The 15,553-nt window shown below is 43.2% G+C and overlaps 1 protein-coding gene across 12 annotated transcripts in view; it reads right to left on the bottom strand.

The window, feature by feature from the left end:
• ZNF644 (zinc finger protein 644) overlaps window positions 1-15,553 on the bottom strand; it is an 84,741-nt gene that overhangs the window by 51,025 nt on the left and 18,163 nt on the right. For 2 of the 12 annotated variants that reach the window (XM_030031879.2, XM_030031873.2), the window contains exon 1: window positions 4,452-4,526. The exons of 2 other annotated variants lie outside the window; for them this stretch is intronic. The gene's annotated coding sequence lies outside the window, so the exon portion shown is untranslated. Of the gene's footprint in view, window positions 1-754; window positions 843-3,784; window positions 3,897-4,164; window positions 4,310-4,451; window positions 4,527-15,553 lie in introns of those variants that run through there. 8 more of the 12 variants (XM_030031877.2, XM_030031882.2, XM_030031886.2 and 5 more) reach the window with 7 other exon arrangements.

The following is a 15,553-nucleotide window of genomic DNA, read 5'->3' as shown; positions in this document are numbered from 1 at the left end:
ACCAAAAAATGCATACTCACTGTTAAGCCACTGTCTTCCCCTCCTTTAACCTCATTGGCAAGGTAACGGTGCTGCTGCAACATTTTATCAATGTAACAGCTGCTATGTACAGTTGAACAGTGACAGAAATGCAGCACAACTGGATACTCATTTTTATTGGGATTATTTTATTTCCTTACTTTTAAATTTAAAAATGCTTGCTCTCCTTCAGTGAAGCAAGACCACTTACAAGTAAATATCACAGAATTCTGGGTAGACTTTGTACCAAGATGAAATACTCATTACATGACACTGCATCGCATACTAGGTAACATGACTAACCCTGTGACTATCATGCTCTTTTCAATTTTTTGAAAACACACACATTTATGCACTCATTACATGGTCTTTCTTGACAGACAGCTGTGATTTCAGCATCAAATTACATCTCACAGAATTACTGTACTGTAGAGATGCACTGTATTTGTGTCCATTTTTATGTAACCAGGGAAGTCAGAGTGACCATTTCCCACCCTTGCTTATCAAAGAGAAACTTTTCTACAGTTCTGTGAACAATGTGGGCATTACTTTTCTACCATCACTGCTTGTGTGAACGGTTCCTATTAACTGACACAAGTTTTGATTTAAGGGACACAAGGTATACAGGCATGAAAGTGGGATTTTTTTTTTTTTTTTAAATTAAGCATGAAAAGGATGTATTTTCATGATACTACAAACTACATGAAATCCTTTAACCCAGACAGCCCAGCAGTACCTTTATGTGTATCAGCCAGAATGACCAACATTTACAATTTCCTTGGGTAACTTAAGCTCTTTTTCCAGTAGCTATATGAAGTTTCTGTCTACATTGGAAAAAAAAAAAAAGCAGCAAGGAAAAACGTTAATTGTCAAAAATCAGCTTATATTTGGAGTGCTCAAGAAGATAAACGAACATATTTTTAGAGAAGACAGACTTGTTTTGGTTTATTTCAGCAGGGATTTCTTTACACTGAAGTTGGGTAGGCACTATTTTCATCTGAAGGAACTGGGCTTTGGAGGCTATGCCAACTTAAACTAGTCTCAAAGTCAATCTAAGTGAGTGCAACATTGTTCAGATATAACCTAATTTTATCAAATGATTTTCCTCCCAACCTCTGAATACATAAAACAGTATAGTCACAATCCAGAGCACAGAGGGAACTAATTCAATTAGGCTTAAAATAACTGTAACATTAGAGTAGTGCATTTGGTATTAAAATAATAGAGGGAATAAAAGAAGTATCTTCAGGCAGCTCTCTAATAGACCCATTACTTGAACTTTGTTGAAGACAAAAAGTTGTTTGAAAATGTAAAAACAGGAGGAAAGTGAGTTATCGACTAGCCAAACAAACACAGCCAATCAGCAACTGTTCAAAGACCTTTAATTCAAACCAACTTCAGGTGAAACTGCACAGCAAGTGACAAACTGCACAGCAAGTGACACAACTATTTGTATTTCTTTCCAGTTTTAAGTTCTCAGATCTTTTGCAAGCTGGTAAAAAGTCTGAAAGTGTTTAAAATTAATAACTGTGTGTGAGCACATGTGTGTTTTATTAGTACAGAGAATTTTATTCCCTTTTCAGTTCCGTTTTCTCCAGGAACGGCTTCAAAAGGCTTGAATCAAAAAAAAGTATACAGGCTAGTAGGTTCCACTAATACTTGGAAGTATAAGCACAAACTATTCCACAAGAAATTCCACTGACAACCCTTGAATTCAGTGTCCATATTGAAATTCAGCCTACACTGTTATTTTAAAGTGGAAATCATTGCCACCATTGTTTAACATCCTGTTTATTCAATTGCTGATGCTCCTACTTCAATCAATTGTTGCTGTACTAAATAACCTCACAAGGATGCTCTAAGTGATCAGTGCCTTTTCTTCCTACTAGCCAGCTCACCTGTTGAGATTTCAAGACAGTAGTATTCTCTTTTAGCATTTACTCAAGAACTTTCATACACATTTTCCTAAGTGTATTCCTTCTAGTGCTACTCAGTATAAACTAGATGCTGGACTTTGTGAAACTTCAAAAAAAAAAAGTCAGAGTAGCACACCTTTGCTCTAATTTTGTTACAAGAATATTTGCCAAGGATTTTTTTTAATATAAAAAAATACCATACAGATTAGAGAAAACAAAGGAAAAAACATATCTGTAAAAAGAAAAGGGTTTTTTTTTCCCTCTGCAAAACTGCTGTTCCTTGGGTAGATTTTTTTTATTAAAAAAATTCAATCTGAATGAATACTAGATGTCAGAAGTAACTATTTTAAGACAATATTTTGAAGATTAATTTCAATTCTTGTTGTAATTCTTGTATAACTCTGCACCACATCACTCTGCAGTTACATTAGACAGGTTTGCAACATCAGCTTTGATTATAAGTCAGCGTAATAGGATTGTCACACTGCACTGCTCCTCCATGCACTGCACTTAAACCCCTCTCCAATAAGAAAATTGCTGCATTTTCTCTGCATCTAAGTGACCCACTAAAACCTTCTCCAGATCTATTTTGCATTGTCTAATCAGTTCATTTATTCTGCCCTCAAATCACCTGCCATGCACAAGTCAGGTAGTGAAGAAATCTATGCAGAAGAATCACATTAGGTTACCCAAACTCTGAAGCACTCCACTCTCAACTGTGAAGAATCTTCTCTTTAGAGATTTATTTTATAATTTGAATGAAAAATTATTTTGCAACTTGTATTAAAAAAAAAAATCATATTGCACAAACTTCTCAGAAAAAGGTATAATTCTATGGTAGAATTCCAGAGATGCTTATCAGCCTCTTAAGAGTGTTTGTCCCACGTGTTAACTCATTAATCTACACAACATGAAATGGCTCCTTACTCTAAAATCTGGTGCACATTCATTCCCCATATGTGTCTGAAAGCGAAGTTCCATGACACAATCTTCATAATTAAATTATGTGCTAGAAGGGGGGGGGGGGGGGGGGGGCGAAGGAATCAGAATATCACTGCGAATGAGATGCTGCTTAAAGGGCCAGAGTTGTACAACACTGATGGAAACCTATTTTGATATACCATGCTTGTTTTTCATTACCACCATGACTTGTCAGTTTATAGCCCACACTACCCCAAAAGAGGTATTTCCAATAGCCTAAAGGTTACATACAAGCCACAAGAAGAACGAAAACTTTCTAGATTTCAGATAAATTACGCTGGTCAAGACAATGCTCATCACTGCAGCCTGATGTAACACAAACTTTGTCAGAGAAACCGCCAGACCCTGAAGCACCTGGGAGCCCAAACACACGACTTAGATACCTTAACTGTTAACTTTTCCTTCGCTGTTGTAAACCACCTCGGCTCCGGGAGCCCCGCGCACTGCAGACAGCGGCGCTGCCCCCGGTACGTAGGGCACGCCGGCCAGGAACTTGCCAGCCCTTTGTAACAACGCCGTGCGTTTCAGAGCCGCCCTGCTTTACGCCAGGAAGGAAGGGAACGAAGGGGAGGGAGGGGGTCGCACGTTACCCCCGCCCCAGTACAGCAGCAGGCAGCCTTCCGCGGGCTGACCGTGAGCCCAGCTGGACAGCCTGCGTGGCGACCCGCACTAGCGAAGCGAGCGGCAGCGAAGCGGCGAGAAACAGGGCGCAGGGCCGCCCCGCACGACCCGCCGCGCCGCCTCGGCACGCCGGGGCTAGGCGGCGGGAGGGGACCGACGCTTGCCGGAGCCCCCCAGGGTGACCCCGGCCACCCCCGAGCGACGGCATCCTCCTGCCCCGGCCGCGGCGGCGCCGCGCGGGGCGTTACCTGGCTCCCCGCGGCCCCGCGCTGCTGGCGGCCCGGCCCCGGGCGGCTCTCCCCGCGCCCTAGGCCCCGCGGCGGCGGCGGCACCGGGCTGCCCAGCTCCTCCGCGCCTGGCAATGGCGGCGGCCCCGCTCCCCCCCCCCCAGCTCCGCGCTCACTGGCTGCGCCGCTTCATGTGACCGAACAAAACCCTCCTCGGCACAGCCCTTTGTGTCCGGCCCGGCCGGGGCACCGGGGAGGCCGCTCGCCGGCTCGGGGAGGGGGCGAGGGGCGACGGCGGGGACGGCGGGAGGCGACGAGGAGGGCCGGGGCGGGGAGCGCCTCGCCCGCCCGCCCTCTCTCCGCCGCGCCGCCACCGCTGCCGCCTCGGCCCGGCCACTTACCGCGGCGCGGGCGGCTGCGGCCGAGTCGCGGTGCCGCACCAGGTCGGAGGCGGCCGCCATGTTCCCCGATGCGGCAGGATGGAGGCAGAGCCGCCCTCCCCGCCAACCGCCGCTAGGGCGGCCGGCTCGCCGCGCCCGCGCCCGCCTCAGCCCGCGCCGCCCCCGCCCCACGCGGCGCCGCGCGGAGCGGCGCGCGCGCCCCCTCCCCTCCCCTCCTGGCTGCCGGCGGGGGGGCGGGGGGAGGGCGTTAAAAAAAAAAAAAAAAAAATGCATAACGGGAAACTCACGGGCTCGCCGGGGTGTGCGTCACGCCGGGGTTACGTACCGCGCGCGGCGTCATGACGTCACCGCGCAAGCTTCCCGGCCCCCCGCCACTCCGCGCGCGCGCGCGCACAGGCCCCCACGCACACGCGTCCCGGGGGGGCGGAGCGCGCATGCGTGCGGCCTCGGCGCGCCGGCGCTCCCCAGCCCCCTCCCGCAGCGAGCCACTCCGCGGCGGCGGCGGCGGCGGCGGCGGCGGGGGGGGGGAGGAGGAGGAGGAGGGCGGCGAGGGCGAGGGCGAGGGCGAGGAGGGCGCGCGCGCGCCCCGCTTCTCGCCGGTGGCAGGTGTACGACCGTTACCGCCGGGCGCAGCTCCCCCAGGGCGGGCGGCAGCCCCGGCCCCGCAGGCCGGCCCCCAGCGGGTCGCTGCCGGCAGGGCTCTGAGGGCAAGGAGGAAATGCCTTCCGCAGGCGGGAGGACGATTTCCTGAAGACCTCTCTTCAGAAGGCAGACTGCCAGCGAGGCTGCCGCCCGCCCGGCGCGGCCTCCCCTCACCTGCGCCGAGCCGCGCAGCGCGCTCGGGAGCGGGAACGTCGGAGTGCCAGTTGCTTGGCGGTGCCTTTCCCGCAGAAAGTGGAAAACTAGGTCAAGTGCTGCGGGAGCTGTACAAAGGCGCTCGCCGTGCCAGTGAGAAAGGCAGGCCCCTGCGACGAGCCGCGGCTGGCGAACGATGTGAGAGGGGAACAGGAAACCTGAGAGCAGAGGAGCGACGAGAGGAGCCGACCCGGGGATTGTCAGTCCATTCGGGGAGGCGGGAAGCTATGAGGGGACACCAAGAAGGTAGAAGCATTCGGTGCCATTTTTTTTGTCAGATCACTGCTTCTGGTGGCAAACCCCGATTCAAAAGGGCAGGGACTCAGAGGAGAATAGTAAACGTGTAAAGTAGAGACTGCTTTGATAAATTACATTTTTTTCTTCAGATTTGCTAGGCCCTGAGGATTTCACACTAGAGTGAGAAGCCGATTAAGGCAACGTTAGAGGTGTGAGCAGTCGTCACTAAGAGTTCACGAAGACAACTGAGATTTCAGGAGAGAGGAAAAGGAAAAACATAGTACATATAATTCAAAAGGTGGGAATAGGTAGAGCCAAGAACTGTCAACCATTCCAGCCTCTATTCCCAGAAAAGTACTGAAGCAAATAATCACACATCTTTTAAGTACATGGTGCCTAATGAAGTGATAAGTTACAGCCAACATAGATTTGTCAAGAAAACCTTATCAAGCCAAACCCATCCCATGCTGTGACAGTATAACGGGCCTTGGATGGGAGTAGTGGTAGATCTGTTGTGGCTTAAGTAAGGCTTTTGACACCATCTCAGAGAACTCTTAATTGAGCAAGTAAAAGACATATCATAATGAAATGACTCTGCAGTGGTGCAAAACTACATCAGCAATGCTTTGCTGTGACACGTAGCAAATATGGTTCCTTGGAGGTGGGTATGTCCTGAGTTTGGTACCAAATCTAATTATGTGAATGACGGAGTACAGTTTACATTGATTGAATTTGCCAGCAGTGCCAAACTGGCAGAGCTGGGAGCATGTTGCAGGACCAGAAGAGAATTCAAAATGTTCTTGACAAACTGGTTGCAGAAATAGGACGCAGTTGAATAAATACAAATGCCAACTTCAACATTTAAGCAGGAAAATAACAATTGCAAGACTGGGAACAGACAAACACCGGGCCTTCAGAAAAGGGGTGGGGGATCAGAGTACATCACAAACTGAACATGCGTCAACAATGTCACACTGTTGTGAAAAAAGCTGCGGTACAGAGAGATGTGTAAACAGAACTGTCATATCTAGGACATACGAAGAAATTCTCATATTTAATACTGGCAAGGCCTCAGCTGTAATACTGTGTTCAGATTTGGGCTCTGCATTTCAAGAAAAATTTCCTTCAAAAAAGTTCAGTAGAAGCGAGTACAAGGAAGGAAAAAAAACCCAACATTTTTAAAAGACATGACCCTAATTGAAAATAAGAATGCTTGAGATTTTTTTAGTCTAGAGAAGAAAAGACTATGGGGAGAAAAATACATTGTTCACTAAATCCATTGCAGACAGAGCAAAAACTAACACTTTCAAACTGCACTGAAAGAAATTTAGGTTAGACATTGGGAAAAGTTTTGCCATGATATGGATAAATAAAACTGGCATTTATTCACTGGAGGGTTCTGGAAACACCATTAACTTTTTTTTTAAGACTAAATTAAATATCTGTAAAAAAAGATCAGACTCTGCTGTGAAGTAATGGAGGCAGATTAGGCAAACATTGTTTCCAGCATCATTTTCTATAACTACAGTTACTATCCAGATATCTGTTCTGATCCTATATTTTTCTGATAGAAATTAATCCCAGAGACATTTAAACATTTAATATGTTGGTGTGATCTTACGCATAGGTGTAGATATCCCCTTTGGGAGTCTTTGTCATGTTACATTCTGTATAGCTGCGTGGCAGCACGTCATGTGCTCAGCTAATTTGCTAATTTATAGACTTTGTATATCACTATAAATTCCACATTTAAAAATAACGTGTTTGTTAGTGCTCATGTAACTTGTGTGAATCAAGGTTTTTGCTTTTCTTTGTTTTTTTCATGGTACTAGAGATTAATTTTCCCCAGAATCCATTAAATTTTTGGGTTTCTCTGGAGCTTGCCAGTTAGGAGAAGGCAGTGTGAATACTTTATATTATGGGACTGAGACCCACCAAACTCATCTCATCAGAGATGACTAAAAGGCCATTAAATAGGCCAATTTTTAATCTCCACTGAGTTAGACTGAATTCAAACTGATAGCCCACAGGCAAAAGGCTATGAATTTCATTAACAGTACCCTAAAGCACTCAGTCCCCTAATAAGTGCTAATGTTATTCTTCTGAGAATTATGCTTGTTTTCTGAAAAGATACATTTATATAATCAAGTTCTGATATTTTGGAGCATGTATGGACAGTTTTCCACTGCTCTTAAACACAAGAAACATGATAATCTCACGCAATCCACAGATTTCTTCTAAGATTCTTGGTCATATGTGCTCCATGCTAACCAAAATACAAACAATAAAGACATGAAAAATCAAATATTAATACTACCCCTATGCTTCTTGCTGAATATCATATATTTTATTGTACCCAATTATTTTAAGGTAATCACTCTTACTTACGTATATTTTGTCCCCTAGCAGGTAATTTTTAAGCAACAGCAATTCTTGTTTCCATTCAGCAATTAATAGTTGAAGGAAAACACCAAATTTTGTAAAAGCACTAACTTGTAGAAGATGCAGTGTTTTACGATGTTTCACATCAATCTTTGAACAAGTTAAATGGTTAGCATAAGGAAATCTGAACTTTAGTTCTAATGCTGCCAAATCTCACAATTTTATTAAGAGTTTAAAGATACCTAGCACTTTGTTTAATCCCTCAACCTACTACTTGAGCTAAAAGGCCCAATTCCATAAGCAGTAGTGGACTCTTTAAAAAATGCTTATGATCCACACAATCGGTGGATCCAAAGAAAAATCCACATTTGGCGTGAATTCATGGAGCACATAACTGCAACATTTCATCAAAATGGCAATGCGGTAAAAGATTATGTCCAGTGGTGTCAGAACTATTGTTTTGACTTCTAGTTCCACCAGCTCTGCCGCTTATGCTTATAATATGTGAAAAGTAGTAGACGATCTTAAAGGTTGCATGTTGGATAAAGAAGACTTGAGAAATATACACAAAATGATGCAAAATTGGGATTGCATGTGTGCATGAAATAGAAATTTTAAGACCAGCCTCCAGTGAGGCGCTCTAAGATCAGTGAAAGAACATGTGCGGCCAGTAAAGGACCATACGATACAATTCTTGAAAATTAAGCCAGATATTGCACAGCTGGCTTTTTGTTTCCAGGAGTTCTGGCTGTGTCCTGTATTATTTCTCCACCAATGCAGACAAGGCCTAATAATGGTTAAAACAGCATTTGAAAACCTCTTGAGAGGAGGTTGCTACCTAGTTCCTCCTGGTCTTCAACATGGTTATAAAAAGCTTAAACCAAGGCAGGCTCTTTCATGTTAGCAGCAAAAATATGATTAACTGAAACCAATTTAGAAATGGTTTCTTGATATAAACATTTTTGTAGCTGAAGCTGCAGAGGGAGAGTTGGAGCAGGTCTAAGCTGAAGCATTTTGAATGAAAGAAGATTGCAAATGCCTCCTTGTAACACACACAGCAAAATCCCAAATGCCTGGAGGGAAAAACTTTTTAATGATAATTTCTTACATTTATATAGCACCTTTTATTCCCTAGGACCCCAAGCACTTCATTAACTCTATGCAAAAAGCTTCACCATGGAAATACAGCCACTATATGCATCATTCTTTGAAAATTTCATTTTCACTTGACACATTTCTTTCAATAACAAAATATTCTGCTTATCCTGTATATAGCAACCAAAACAACAACAGATAAAAGATTAAATTATACAGTTTTGAGTTGTATTTAAGCCTGTATGATTTTCAAAATAGCAATGCACTCATGTAATGGATACATTTATTTATCCCAACCATTTCCCCTCTCCATTTACTACTTTGATCTCATCTTTATACCGTAGCCTTTGGTAAAAAATTTTGTCTTCCATAACATTTTCAAAATTGAAATGATCCTTGATGTCTGAATTTCAGACAAAAATGGGGCTTATAGGAAAAAGTAGCATCTTTTATTAAATCCACTACTATAAATTGAAAAAGTTGAGCAGTTTTTGAGTACCCAAGACATAATGCTTTTTTTTTTTTTCAGCTAAGATGGTTGTTCTAATAAAATATCTTACCTTTACCTAAAGTTTGTCTTGTCTTTGCTCTTAGACCCTCATAACTACAAAAACAAGGCCCCAGAAACATGATGTGAAAGATATCTGTGTGTTATTGCTCAACTCGCCACAGAGTTTTTCTTTTCACCCTACAGAGATGTTTCTGGTTTCTTGGCCTTTCTTACAAAGATACAGTACTCATTTCACCAATATCAACAAATTTAGGAACTCAATGTACTGGTCGTTTCAACAAACAGTAATTAACATCATTTCCATTGCAATTTTAGAAGAACTAATAACGGAATGAATTGGAGTTTTGATTTATTTCAATGTTGTAAAAACTGAAAGAGGAAAAATTACTTTTCTTAACTTTTTTGTTGTTGTTTGAGCTGTTGATTCATGTTTTGTTGGCTTGCTTGTGTCACAGCCTCTTTTGAAATACAGTTGTCAACGTTAATTAGAGGATTGTCTAGTCTTGTCTATTTTTCAGAACAAAAAATGTATTTTATTTATAATATAAATTTAGTCTCTGCTATAAATCAAGATATTCTAGTCATCTTTGTCCGTATCAATTAAACTTTTGGAATTACCAGTAAAACGGTAAAAATGTATAGGTAAAATTAAAACCATCAGCCATTAAAACCTATGGCTCTCTTAACAGTGATCCCAAGGTAAGGTTAGTCCTGAAATAAAATATTTTGCAACAGAAGGATATTTATAAACTCTGCCTAGGGAAATACTACTGCTTGGCACTGTGAACTGCCTTTAGAACTGTAGTACTGTTGTAAAGAGTTTTAAATCTGCCAGCTAGGAAAAGATTTCCCACATTACATAATAAAGGTAACTGGCGCTCTTGTTTCCCCATTGCGAGGCTTCTGTCCATAGGCACCAGTGTGAAAACACCGTGCCTGTTGCTTAGACCTGCTCCCCTTGGCTAGGCCGGCGCTAGCAATTACAAAACAGCTTTTGTCAGGAGGGCAGCAGCTCCATACCCAGCCTCCCACAGTTGTCTCCTGTTTTCAGTCTCACCACTAAGGAGTGTTATTGTCATCTGCCGCTGATCAGAGAGGAGCAGCTGCTGGGGCTGCACTGTCTGCCTGGCACACGAGGCTCCATTCTTAGCTGCTCCTCAGGTACCACCATAATAAACAATACCAATTAACAAATCCTGGATTAAATATCAATAGTGATTAATTAACCTTGGTCTTTATGCTTACTTTCTTTTATCTTGCGTTATTCTAATTCATCCCACATTACAAAGATGATAGTTAAGCCTACATCTTTGTTCCCTTTAGGAGGATCTGACATCTCTCATGTCTGAACTTACTGAGCTCAAGTCTGGCAGAATTCAAAGCTCACAAGAAAGCAGATTAGTGTAGGAAAATAACACCATATATTATAGCACTGACCTTAAAAACAACAATGTATTGCCTTGGAGGGTTGCCATTTGCATCACACACAGGAAGTATTAATATATGAAAATAAGCTATCAGCAACAGAACCATAACAAATTTCTTCCTGAGTCTGTTGATGAATTATAATTTAGTGCAAGAGAAAGCAAGCTGTGGCAATAAACTGGCCTTCAATAGATGATGGAAAGGACCTAGATATAATAGGTATAAATTATCAGAGCTCTGCTTAACCCGGTCTGACGATTCAGTTCACATTATAGTGCAAAAATGTCACACAGAGAAAAGACAGAGATAGTCATTTCAAGTTCCCTGTTTCAGGTGTCAAACTGGTAACCTTAACGTATCCCTGTAGAGGACAGGGCTTAAAAGAGTCCAGCTCCTACCACTACTGACCACATGCCTGACCTTCGCCGTGACTGTCCTATGCTGGTAAAGTGTTACTGATGAGAAGGAAATCACACTAGACCTGTAGCGTGCCACGTTCTGGTCTCCTTCTAGTGTCACACCCCACTTCTCCCTACCCCCACCTGTGTGACTAGCATTAGGGTCACACCCATGCCTACAGCATATATTAGAGACCTGAGCAATGTTAATGTGGGGAATTAGTGGCCATAATCCTTTCATGCACACTCCATCTCCAACTTTTTGACTTCTACATGTCCCAGTGAAGGACACGGGTAGCACAACATGGGGAAAGTCACCTTCCTCAGCTCAATACCATTTCAACACCCTCACAAAAAGGAAGAAGTTTTGGTGCCCAACCCCCACCATTTCTGTACTTCAAAGTCATCTGGCCAGATGGAGGTGTCAGGACAAAGGTCCAAGTGAAGACATGTTCACCAAAAACCTTTGCGTTTATGAGCAAGTGCCATATGTTTTAGCAGCACTTGAAAAATGAACAGCATCTCTCAGTTGCCAATGTCATTGCCAGTGTATTAGTATAACTACATACCAGGCAGGATTTCAAACCGCCTTCTTTTCCCCACAACTTCCTACTGCTCTGCCTGGTAGGCAATTGCTACGTCAGCACCTGTGATTTCATTAAGTTTGATGGACATACACCCTCTTGTCCTTATGCTTGACACAAACAATTATGTAAGTCTTTATTATATTTATTATTATTGCTGCAGGACAGTGCAGCAGGCAGTTCAGGCCAGCGAGGGCTATGAGGAACAGTGACAGACCATCCTTTCAGGAGTTTCAAGTTTGTTTGTAAAGTACCAGAGGTTTGTGTATGGGAAGACATAATCATATTTAAAGAAGTAGTAAAGAAAGCAAAAAAGCACTTTATTACTATTAATGGGGAAGTACTGAGGAGCTTATTTTGTGTTTAGGTAAGATCACAGCAGCAGAAAGTCTGTTTGATATGCCGTACCTTCTGTTTGTTTCTTAATTGTAAGGAGTTTGGTTTTGATCAAGACAGTTAATTATGCATATAGCTCAGTTTTCTAACATCAGAGATAAAGCTTAAAAAAAACTACAAAAGCCTTTTTAGAGTATATTGTAATGTATAGATAAGTATGTATCTTCAGGGCATGAAAACAGACATCTTTGTAATTGAATCCTGAAAAGGAGGGGAAAAAGAACTATATAAAACTGTGATAGTTTTACGCAGTCTCAGAGTTAATATGCAATTTTGAAAAATTCTTTATCAGATTCTGTGGTGGTACAGAATCAGTATATGGCATGGTAGGTTGACAAAAATGAAAAGAGCAAGGTACAACCCAGAATTATTACAATGCAAGTTTTATTACCCAATAACTTTTTTCTTTCCAACATCCCTGCTGGTCCCCCTCTATGCCAACAGAGAAGCATCTCCTAATACCTCAGCTTGGCCACATTCATTACCACTCATCTGCCAAAAAGTATCTTCAGTACAATGATCAAAGCTGTATTAAAACTTTTGCTTCTTTCTTGTTCATCCAGTATTTCCAGATCACATCCTGCCTAAACTCTCAGATTAATTATTTTGAACAGCAGTTCATTTGCCATTATCCCATTCAGGAAATACTGTGTTAGGTTTGGGATTTGCAGGCAGATCTTGTATTATAATACTACTGCTTTTAGTGTGAAGCTCATAGGAACATAAAATGTCTCATTATAAGCTCAGTGAAACAGCTGCAAAGACTTTAATGAGCTTTCAACCAGGCTCAAAGAAAGAAAATTCTAGCACCAATTTTCCTACTAATAGAAATCCACATATTTAAAATAACTGTAAAATAGTTATTTCAGTATCCTGGAATGCATGCTGCGTAGAGGTTTCTCAGACAAAAGAAAGAATGAAGAAACTTAGAAGAACAGTCATGTTCACTTTTAAAATTTGTCCCAGTTTCACATCCCTTGGCTCTGGTTTCCAACAATGTGTTCATAGGTCAGTGTGTGGAAATGGACTCAGGTGAGGCTTTGGAAATGTATTTTTAGTTAGACCATGCAGATAATTCATAGAGTAAAAATGGGGTATCTGTAAAAGCAGAAATAGTCAGCAGAGTAGTTTCATTTTGGGAATTTCAGCAAAAGAAGCTATGTCTGAATAGTCTCAGGAAGCACTCAAATCTATTTACTAGTGTATCAGATGTGTCTCTAATTCCATCCCAAGCATATTAAAATTAAAATAAGGTGTGAATTGTCATTCAAATATACCTCTGGCTTTGAGTTACCATGTTTATATTCTGCTTTAAAACAGCAGAACAGCTTTTACTTACTCTGCACAAAAGAGAATCCTGATTTTGAATCTTAACAGGAGCCAGATAATGGTGGTTTAATATTTCATGTAGACGTCTTAATCAGCAAGTCATTTAACCCAATCAATGTAAGACTGAGAGTACTTTTAAAAGTATCCCATTTACAAATAAGCAACAACCATGTTTTTGTCACATTTTATCAATTATGCTTTCTAAAAGAGGAGGGTTTCATCACATTTGTGATAGTACATTAGGAAGCACAGCTTTTCACAATGACTGTTAAAATGGCACATGCTGGGGAAAACAGTGCTTATTAGGGTTAATTTAAGACAATGGGTACTCACTAAGCATGAATTGTATACAGTCACATCTATCATTAATGTGTTATAGTTTATCTCATCCTTTAAAAAGAAACAACTATATATTGAGAATTCTTTTTTTTCCTCACAGAATTTAAATCCTAGGCCCAAGGAAGGAGAGCAGTGGCTCAAGGCATGCAGCACTCCTGTGCTGCAGCAGGACAGTGCAGCAGGCAGTTGAGGCCAGCAAGGGCTATGAGTAACAGTGACAGCCTATCTTTTCAGGAGTTTCAAGTAATAGGCTGTGGAAAATTCACGATGCCTGACTGTCAAAGCTTGTGTTGATCAATCAGCTCTCCAGCACACTGAGAGCAGAGAGGCTGAAAATGCCATCTGAGAGGACATACTGCTTTTGCTGTGTAGGACCCACCAACAGGAGATTGTGGTGCTCCACAGTAGTTCAGGGGGCTGATACCTGATGTTAGCAAGAGGGCAGGGCTGGAAATCATGGTGAACATTCAGGACATGGAGCCGCCATTTCTAACCCCAGGCATATGCTAACCTTGGCCCTTCTATAGTGCTCCTGCTGAAAAGGGTCACTGTAAAGTACAGCTTGAGGGGCACAGCTAGTGGAAGAGCCCTTGAATGCAGAGATGCTGGGAATCAAGGTAGCTGCACAGGGGCTGCCCCTACATGCTGTGTTAGGTCTCAAGGTCTCTTAGGCATATCTGCATGGCACAGCAAATGAGGCACATCTATCCCACAACATCAGCAGAATACCACAAGGCCTTTCTAGTACTCGTGATATCAGCACATTTGTGCCACATACCTCCAACCTACACACCCCTACCTTTATGTAAAAAGCCTACTGATCACCACCCTTCTGATCTTGCTGCAGCAGCCTGTTGATCCCCTCCCTGGGATAGCCAGCGCCTCTGTGGTCTCTCAGTCCATTCTGAGATGACCCACTCAGGCCTTCACTTCAGAAACAGACTCTGTAGTGCTCTCCTTTTGCTTTGCAGACAATACGGAGAAGGGGGTCATTCTTCCTTCTTGGAAGGAAGGTGGCTGATCCTACTCTGGGTTAACAGAAGCAAGAAAGGCTTGGCTCGTAGCTGGGGCCTCCCAAGTGTGGAGGAAGACTGTGAGAAGGCCAAAGTGCTTGCAGATGGCAGTCCAGGGCCAGGTGGAGGGACCTGGCCTCGGGAGGCGATGAGGGCACATCACTGTAAACCAGAAGGCCACAAGGCCAGATGGTGCTGAACAGGTCTGGGCAGGTATGGCACACGTACAGGTGCAGAGCTGTAGTGTGAGGGCCAAGCCATATGGCTCTGTTGGACAGGTATGGGGGTGCTCCAGGGAAAGGCACTGAGGAGCGGGTATGGTCCAGACTGTATGTGTGCGTGTGTGGGGAAAACAGAGAAGGTTTCTGAGGAATCCCCCCGCAGCATCCTAGCTGGAGCACTCCCAGGGAGCCCCAGAGGGCACACAATGCTCAGGCAATAGAGCCTTAATGGTAGCGCAGGAGCACTTCTACTGGACAGAAGGACAAAGCTAGCTGGCCTCCCTACATTTGGCAGTTCTTTTGTTCTGAGTGGCATGAGGATATTTTACTTGCAGGGAGGCTGACTGAACAAATCCCATTTCCCAGGAGGAGCAGGAAAATTAAATGGCTTGGGGAGTTCCCCACTGCTTATTTGGAAATGCCATATGACTGATTACCTGTGCACCTAAAAGGAAAAATAACCCAATATAAAATGTAGTATGTGTCAATGTCAACTGCAATGCATCCTAACCATGGGATCCTTTCTCCCAAAGGTTATACAATTTTAAAAAATATGCCTTTGAGGCAGTGAATGAAAAAAATCTCATGTCCGGTGTTTCATTTA

This window comes from Aquila chrysaetos, chromosome 12, assembly GCF_900496995.4.
Source record: "Aquila chrysaetos chrysaetos chromosome 12, bAquChr1.4, whole genome shotgun sequence".
In the NCBI taxonomy this organism is placed as follows: domain Eukaryota; kingdom Metazoa; phylum Chordata; class Aves; order Accipitriformes; family Accipitridae; genus Aquila; species Aquila chrysaetos.
This window is presented reverse-complemented; position numbering and strand designations above follow the sequence as displayed.